The following is an 8420-nucleotide window of genomic DNA, read 5'->3' on the forward strand; positions in this document are numbered from 1 at the left end:
ACTTGCTGTGGTCTTTATTGGGGCACTAAGATACCAGGGGCCTTAGAAGATCTATGGAAAGGACCACTTAGCAATCCCAAGGTTTTGACATAGCCTTAACAATATTACCAACCGAACCATGGGCTACGTACCACCCAAGTCTTCTCCTGGTCCCCATTGCCACTACCGGCCTTCGGGTGGGTACCGAACTAAGTCGGAGGGGTTAGGTCAAGTCCTGCCCATTCAGGCCATGTGGCTGTACGAGTGGATACTAGGTAAGATGTCACAGCGAACCAGTCTTTATACGACAGAGGTAAGAGTCTCCCAGCAAGATCACCACAAAGGCGAATCTTGCCCCAAGGTAGTTCCCACCTTTGTGGGGTACCTTACTCACCCTCGTCCACAATACTCTAGAGTTTTTCCCAAGAACACAAGTTTTACACGCACACGCACTACACATACATCACTTCACATTTTTGAAAAGGCATGATTAACATATGTAAATAATCTGATTTTTCTTTTTGAGCAAAGCAATCCTAAGCATGCTAGTAAACACGTATTCATCCGAACAATCATTATAGTTGATGTTCGGGACCTTCTAGGGTTTCAAGAGAATAAAGGTAACAACATCAAGGCATGGCATAAACAAGCTAGGTTATAACTATTCTAGCATATCTTTAAAATCATAGCTATTAACTTAATCATGCATATCCCTATTGTTTGAAACAATGGCTCTACGGGTTGTCTTTGAAAACATAGGATCAATATGATCAATGGTTGTAGGACTTGCCTTCGTTGAAGTCCTCGTCTGCTCCTTCTTCAAACTCCGGATCCTCGGGGCCTTCCTCGAATGCGCCTTTCTCTAACAATCGCAACAACGATAAAGGCGCACACAATGAAACAACGATTAAAATAAGGACTAAACAATTTACAAAAATTATGAAATTGACATGATTGGGTAGGTCTTGAATTTAGATGAATATTGGTGGAAGAATTGTTGAAAACGGAATTAGGACGGAGTAGAAACGGGCTTTGGAAGTTTTGCGGGTGGAGAAAATCAGAAAAAGAAAAGAGGAGAATATTCCTGGAATATTCCTTTTTTGAATCGGCTCGGGGCTCTGCTCGGGAATCGGCTGCTCGGCTCGGCTCGGAGTTGGCTCGACTCAACTGCGACGGCTCAGTTCGGCGGGGCCCACCAGTCAGCCGAGAGAGAGAGAGAGAGAGAGAGAGAGAGAGAGAGAGAGAGATAAAGGGAGAGTCGGCTCTGGTGTTCTCTACGGGGAGAACAAGAGGGGGTGAGAGGGAGAGAGGGGAAGGAGCGACACGGCGGCGGCGGCGAGGAAGCAGGCTCTTCGACCGGGGCGATGACGAAGAGCGGCGGACGGCGACAACGGGGGACCCAGGTACGCCCATAGGGGGGAAAAGAGGGCGAGAGAGAGAAGAATGGGGGCTCACCGGTGGCGGCGGTGCTCGGAGGGGAAGGGAGGGAGGCGGCGGAGGTGAGGAAGAGGGCGGTGGTGTGGTGCGGACGGGGGAGAACGAGCGCACTGTTCATCTCTTAAATAGGGGCGGAGAGGGGCTGCATGAGGTGCGAGGACCGCCTGCGACGCGCGGCGACAGGACGGCGCGGCGCTGGGCAAGGTGGCGGGGTCATGGGGAGTGGAAGAGAGAAGAGAAAGAGAGAGAAGGGAGCTTCCTTCAAAAAAAGTAATCCGTAGTGCAATTAGCAAACCTCCATTGTTTTTACTGGTGATTCTGCTGGTGGTTGACTGTTAGTGGTTTTGGACTCCACGCGTCCCCCGCGTGGCGCCGGTTGGAGTCAGCAAAGATGTCATCGGCTGGCGTCACAACGCGCAGCCCCCTGCTGGATTCCATCCTCATTTTCCTTGCCGTGCCTGGCATGCCACCGGTGCCGATGGGTGTTTTGGGCTCGGAGTCTGTTCCTTGCCGTGCCTGGCATGCCACCGGTGCCGATGGGCGTTTTGGGCTCGGAGTCTGTGGCCTCCGTCAAGCTTCGCGTCCAGCGGTTCAAGGGGTTTGTCACTACAAAGCAGGGGCTGGTGTTTGGCGGGCATGAGCTGTCACACAACAACTCCAGTGTCAGGGACTATGGGCTTGCCGATGGCAATGTTCTGAACCTTGTTGTCCGGTTGGATAACCTCCGTGCGACAACAATTGAGACTACCAATGGGAAGAAGTTCCGGTTCGAGGTGCGGAGTGACTGCAATGTTGAGTATCTCAAGTACAACTCGGGAACCTAAAGGATCAAACGCTTGTAATTGATGAAGAGGAGCTCGAGGATCACCAGTTGGTCACTGATGTTGCCAAGAAGGGTGACGCGCAGATTCACTTGTTCATCCGCCAGCCAGCAAAGGTAAGAACACAACAGGTTGATAAGGAAACTGTGGTTACAGTTGTTACTCCAAAAGAAAAAGAAAAGCTCCAAATAGATGCCTTGAACCTTACAGAAAGTGCTCTAGTTGAGCTAATTATTGTTAATAGGAAGGTGAAGCTATCTCCTGTTATAATGGAAATGATCGGCACAACAACTGCTGGTCTGGAAAATGGACACCTTCCTGCCATGTCAACAGAAAGTTCAAGGGGAGTCTATTTTATGAAGGATCATTCAGGTCAAAGCATTGTTGCAGTTTTCAAACCTATAGATGAGGAACCAATGGTGGAGAATAACCCCAGGAGTCTTCATTTGTCAGTTGATGTTGAGGGGTTAAAAAGAGATACACGAGTCGGGCAAGGGTCATTAAAGGAGGTTGCAGCGCATATTCTTGACCACACGATCGATGGTTGCAAATCAAATGATGCTACTGGATTTTCTGGTGTACCTACAACAGCGTTGGTTCATTGTTTCCATATGGGAAAGGGGTTTAAAATTGGATCATTACAGATGTTTGTGAAGAATCATGGAGGCCGTGAGGATATGGGCCCTCAAGCTTTTCCGGTGAAGGAGGTTCAGAAAATTGCCGTGCTGGATATTAGGTTAGCCAATGCTGATCGTCATGCAGGGAACTTGCTAGTGTGCCAAGATGAAGATCACATCAAGTTGGTTCCAGTCGATCATGGAGACTGCTTCCCAGAGAAAGTAGGTGATCATTGATGTTATGTGTTTTACTGTTTCGGCTTACTAGAAGAGAACCTTTACAGTACACTATGATATTAGATGATGAAGAGTATCATTGTTGTGATCCAACCGTCCATTTTAGTAGGTATTATTGTAATTATCTTGATACCCTTAGGGGTAATTACGTCATTGACTGACCGGACTTCGGACTTTCGTCACCCATCATCGACCGACCGACGGAGGGTGGAAACCCTAATAAATGAAATGAACAGAATAAGTGAAAGCTTATCCGAAGAATAAACTAACATTTTGATCTTCCCTAATTAAACATATAATTTACAAGTTTATCATAGTTTTTTTTTCCAATTATACTCTTATGATACCCATGATACTCTTTAATGATACCCATGATACTGATGGGCGATAGAGTATCATTGGACCAATCTAAGCCATCGGATGAAGAAAATGGACGGTATGCACTCATTTAGGTGTACTGTAAAAGTCCTCTACTAGAATTACCAAACCATACTCTGCTTTCTTTCTATTCAGCATAGCAAGTTGTAAAGTTTAAACGGTAGCTTCATTTGTTATTCTGCAACTCATTTGCGTATATGCTGGATGTTTCTTTCTTTTAGAGGTCATTTTGTTTACTAGCCAAGTAGACATATATCTAACCTGCCTGTAATTTTTTTTTTGTTATGGCCCCTGGCCCGTTTGCGTGCTCTAGTGCAGCGGCTGCCGCCATTGCCGTTCGGCGGCCAGCGGTAGAGCCAAGCGGCCTCCCTTCCTCTCCTCTCCCTCTCTTCTCTTTCTTCTCTTCTTGGCTTAGGCGGCGTCGGTCTCGCGGTGTGGGTGCGGCGTCGTCCTGCTTGGCGCTTTCCTCCTCAGCATCGGCGGGATCCATGCGCCGCCGGCGGATTCCACACGTGGGCGGCTGGTTTCGCTCGGTGCCGGCGGGATCCGTGCGTGGGCAGCCGGAACCGTTTGCTGCTGGTGGGATCCGTACAGTAGGTCGATGGTTGGCTCACCGCCATGCTCTTGGTACTCGCTGGCTTCACCGACTAGGAGGCGGTCATCTAAGTTTCACCAGTACGCAATACGCTGATACAGATACGGGTACGGTGATACGGCGATCGCCTAAAAACAAGAATACGCCGATACAGCGAGTATATATATATATATATATATATATATATATATATATATTGTTAAAATGTAAATAACTGAATACGTCGATACCTCTCTTCCTCGTCTTCCCTCCTTTCCCTTTCTTTTCTCCAAGCCCAAGTTCACTAGACCAAGGTCGGCCTGCTCTCCTTCTCTTCTACAGGCCCAGCTGATCCCTCCTTTCTCCCCCTACTCAGCAAGCTCAGTTGGCCCACACACCCTTCTCCTTCCTCTACCCGAATTGCACAGGAGCCTCTCCTCTATCTCCATGACCGAAACAAACAAAGCATCCGACGCGGAGCTAGGCATCCGACGGGTGCGGCTCATTCGGGCGAGAGGGGCCCTGGTGGCATGGGCTGGAGGCCCTGGTGGTGGCGTGCCCACGGCTGTAGATGGTCGACCTGTCCCACTGCATGGTCGTCGGGGACTGGGAGTCAGAGATGGCTGCCCTGGTCATGGCGGCGGGGCTCAAGAAGCTAGTGCTAGACAAGTGTTTGGCTGTGACAGATGTCAGGCTAGCGAAGGTGGCCATGGGGTGCTCAAGGCTAGAGAGTCTCAATGTCAAGTGGTGTCGCGAGATCTCCAACATTGGTGTCGAGTTGGGCCCAAAGTATCAGAAGGAGGTATTGACAAGTATCGACGAGCGTATCACGATTTTTTTATTTTTATATTGTAATTTCCCGATACTCCCCGATACCCTTATCGGGCCGTATCACGTCGTATCGGTGTATCGTGCCGTATTAGATACGGGTACGTTAGCCTCTGCCAAGTATTAGTGATACTTAGGCGGTCATCTCCGGATCTGAGTTTGTGAGGCTCTTTGGCGGTTCGCTCAACACTCCTGATGGGAACAACGACTCCACCGTGCCGCGCTCTCCTTCATCAGGACAGCGAAGTGGATCCAGAGGCCTTTCCTCTTACGGCCGTCGACGTCCATGGCGATAGCCTCCAGTGCACCATCATGGGGGCTGTTGTCCCTCTGCAAAACTGGTCCACCTGATCGCACCGGTGGAGCGGTGGAGTGCTGGCCCGCTAAAATGGTTGCCTCTGGGTTGGTCGCTATGCTGTTGGTCACGAGGGTGGAGCTAGTTACGGGCCACGACCGTTGCACTCGTCAGGTCCTGCTCTGTCGTGTTGCCGCTGTTCCAGATGCTTGTGCAAGAGTTAGTGCTGCAGCTAGCTGCCTTTGTGCTCGCCTCCTAGCCTCCTGATGCCACCTGTGCTCCTTCTCTTCGTCAGATCTATCTCCTTTCCCTAGGATCCAGCCTGCGGGGAGCGCGGTGGCTTGGTGGTGACTCGGGGCCGGCGTGTGCGTGGTTGGGGGCGGCCTTGATTTCGTCGTGCGGGTTGTGGGGTTTCGGGCGAAGGCCCTGCTCGGCTTCCTGCTGATGCTGACAACGACGACGCCATTGGCGCCACTACCCTCATTGGAGGTGTTGTTGTGATGCCCCCACCCTCCTTGTTGGGGGTTTTTCTGGGTGAAAACCTAGTTTTGGATGACCGGGCTGCGATGGCAGCGTCTACGGATGTCATGCCCTCCTTAAAGGCTTCGCTGTAGAGACACCCCCGCCCCTGAGTTGCTGCTGCTGGTGGCTTATGAGCGGATCTGGTTTTTCGGCGACGACTTCATCCTCACCGACCCTTTCAGAACCCTTGGATGCCTCGTTTGTGTTGCTCTCCTCTATTGGTCGTCTTTAGTGCTTGGGGCTAGCTGCGCAGTTGTGAAGTCAGAGCTCCTGCGTCATGGGGGGTGCGACGAAGCTCGGCAACGATGACGCATTGCTTTGCTACACCCTCGCTCCCACACGACGGAGTTGGTGGTTGAGGCAGTTGTTATGGATCACCGCAGTCATGCTTGCCAGCGATAACCTATGGCATAATCGTCCAGTTGTAATGTTGAAGTAGCTGTAGTATGCCCTTGTGGGCTGTTGTTCCGACAGAGTTTGTCTGTCGTACAGGGGGTTTTCTGCCGGTTGACCCTTAAATCAACCTTGCGGTTGTGATGTTTTTGGGCTCGATTTCCCTTATAAACTGGGTCAATTATCTTTTTTCATGAAAAATTCGACAATGGTCATGCTATCCTTTCGAAAAAATAATACCTTTTCTGTTATACATATGAGTTCTTTCTAATTTTAAACTTGGTTTACTTAAAACATTACCTTTTTATCATACTAATGAAAAATCTATTGCCTTTTTCCAATGTAGTTTGTAGATTGTACCTTTGAGTGGCTCTACTGGCCCCAAGCCCGCGAGACCTTCGGTTCCAAAACCGTAGCCTACATCAAATCACTAGATGCTGAAAAGGACATTGCACTTCTCAAGTTCCATGGGTGGGAGCTATCCCCTCAGTGTGCCCGAGTTCTGCGTATTAGCACTATGCTTCTGCAGAAGGGCGCAGAGAAATGTCTCACGCCTTATGACATTGACAGAATCTTGTGCAGGGAAACGGTGAAGAAAAAATCTGAAATTGAGGCCATCATTGAGGAAGCAGAGGATGCTGTTCTTCCAGAAACCGGTGAGAAGACGTTCTTGGAGACCATATCGGAGATCATGGACCTAGAAAGACGTAATAATACATGTGGTTGTTCGGTTGCGTCCAGTTGTAAATATTTTTAGCGGTCACTAATGCAGACTGTGGATTTTTCTTTAGTATAACAAGGAAGATCCCAGTCTGGTTCAAAATCTTAGTTATGTTTCGGGTGTTGTTTTATTTATTTTTGTTTTGTGTTGATTGCGGGTTTATTCAGTACTTAGCAACTTAACAAGTGATAATAATGTACAGTTCAGCTGGTTGGGATGGGATTCCTTATTAGTCCTCCATTCTAGCTTATCTGTCTACTACTTTTTTTTCTAAGAAAATATAAATGTACATCTGAAAAATTATTTGAATGTTAATGGTATGAAAGATTTTTTTCCCCTTGCGAGTAGGTGTGTCATTTCTTTAGAGACAAGTATAAATTCTATGTATCTTTATGGGCAAAAGTTTTAAGCCTGATTGGAAAAACGTGACTAGTTTACTAGATTTAAGTAAGATGATTGTTTACGACGTTTGCTTGTTTTTTCATTGTATGCTGAATTTCTCATAGTTGTATTAAGAGTGCACTATGCATATTTATGTTGAATTCTTTGTATATTTTTGCTAGTTTTTAAATTTCCCTAGTTCTAGAAAAGGAAAAAAAGAAACACAACTTCCACAGAAATCATCTCATTTCCTACCGGAGATGAATCCAATGTATAAAAAGATTCGGTTGATTTAGGGCCCAGAATCTAGATTCTCCTGAAACGTTTTGGTTTAAAATTCTGTCTGAAAATATTTCTTTGGTGAATTAAAATCACCTCTGGAATTCTTGGCTACCTGTATGGATTTAGTTTCTTGAAAGAGAGGATGATAATGCAATTGACCATTTTACTCTTATCCTGATACGATGTTTATGTGTTTCATTTGCAATAACAACATTATAAATGAGCGGTAACAAAATACATGATTCAAATATAATATTATAAAATACATGGTTCCAATTCTTGTTCAAAAAACTGGTGATTGGTAGCTGCTCAGCCGGCGGGGTAGTATGGATTAATCAGTTAATCGGGGATTAATTGAATGAATCAGTTGACCATTAATCGCTTGGTATAAAGTACTTATGTAAATATGTATAAGATGCTAAGAATTAACTAGAACAACAAGGTGTTACCTTGATGGCTTGATATTGTAGTTTTGATGACAAATGCTTGATTGGAAGACGATAAATCTGCAAAATAAACAACGATCTATGAGTATGTGCTTCAAATATAAACTATAAATTCCAAAAAAAATGGCAGCAATCATTGTCATTCAACCAAATACATAAAAAATATACTCAAAATCTCAAATACAAATACCTGGAGCTAAGCTGTAACCTGGAGCTGGGCGAGTCATTTTGCGACTGAGTCAGGGGATTAATCGGTCAGTCAACCCGATTAATTGGGTTGCGAGACCGATTAATTGGCCAGTCGATTGTAGAGCCGATAACAGGCTAATCTACTTGTTGCCCTACTGATCACCGATTAATCGGCCAATTGGCCAATTTTTTCATCAATGGTTCCAATACAATATTACAAAATACATGGTTTCAAACAAAATATTACAAAATACATGGTTCCAATATAATATTACAAAATACATGGTACCATAATACAAGCCATGAGAATTGAGTTATCT

General features: G+C 46.6%; 1 pseudogene; it reads left to right on the forward strand.

Moving 5' to 3' along the window:
- The first annotated feature begins 229 nt into the window (after nucleotides 1-229).
- LOC133923141 (phosphatidylinositol 4-kinase gamma 4-like) lies at nucleotides 230-6915 on the forward strand (annotated as a pseudogene).
- The last annotated feature ends 1505 nt before the right edge of the window (nucleotides 6916-8420 follow it).

The sequence above is a fragment of the Phragmites australis genome, chromosome 6, assembly GCF_958298935.1.
Source record: "Phragmites australis chromosome 6, lpPhrAust1.1, whole genome shotgun sequence".
Taxonomy (NCBI): domain Eukaryota; kingdom Viridiplantae; phylum Streptophyta; class Magnoliopsida; order Poales; family Poaceae; genus Phragmites; species Phragmites australis.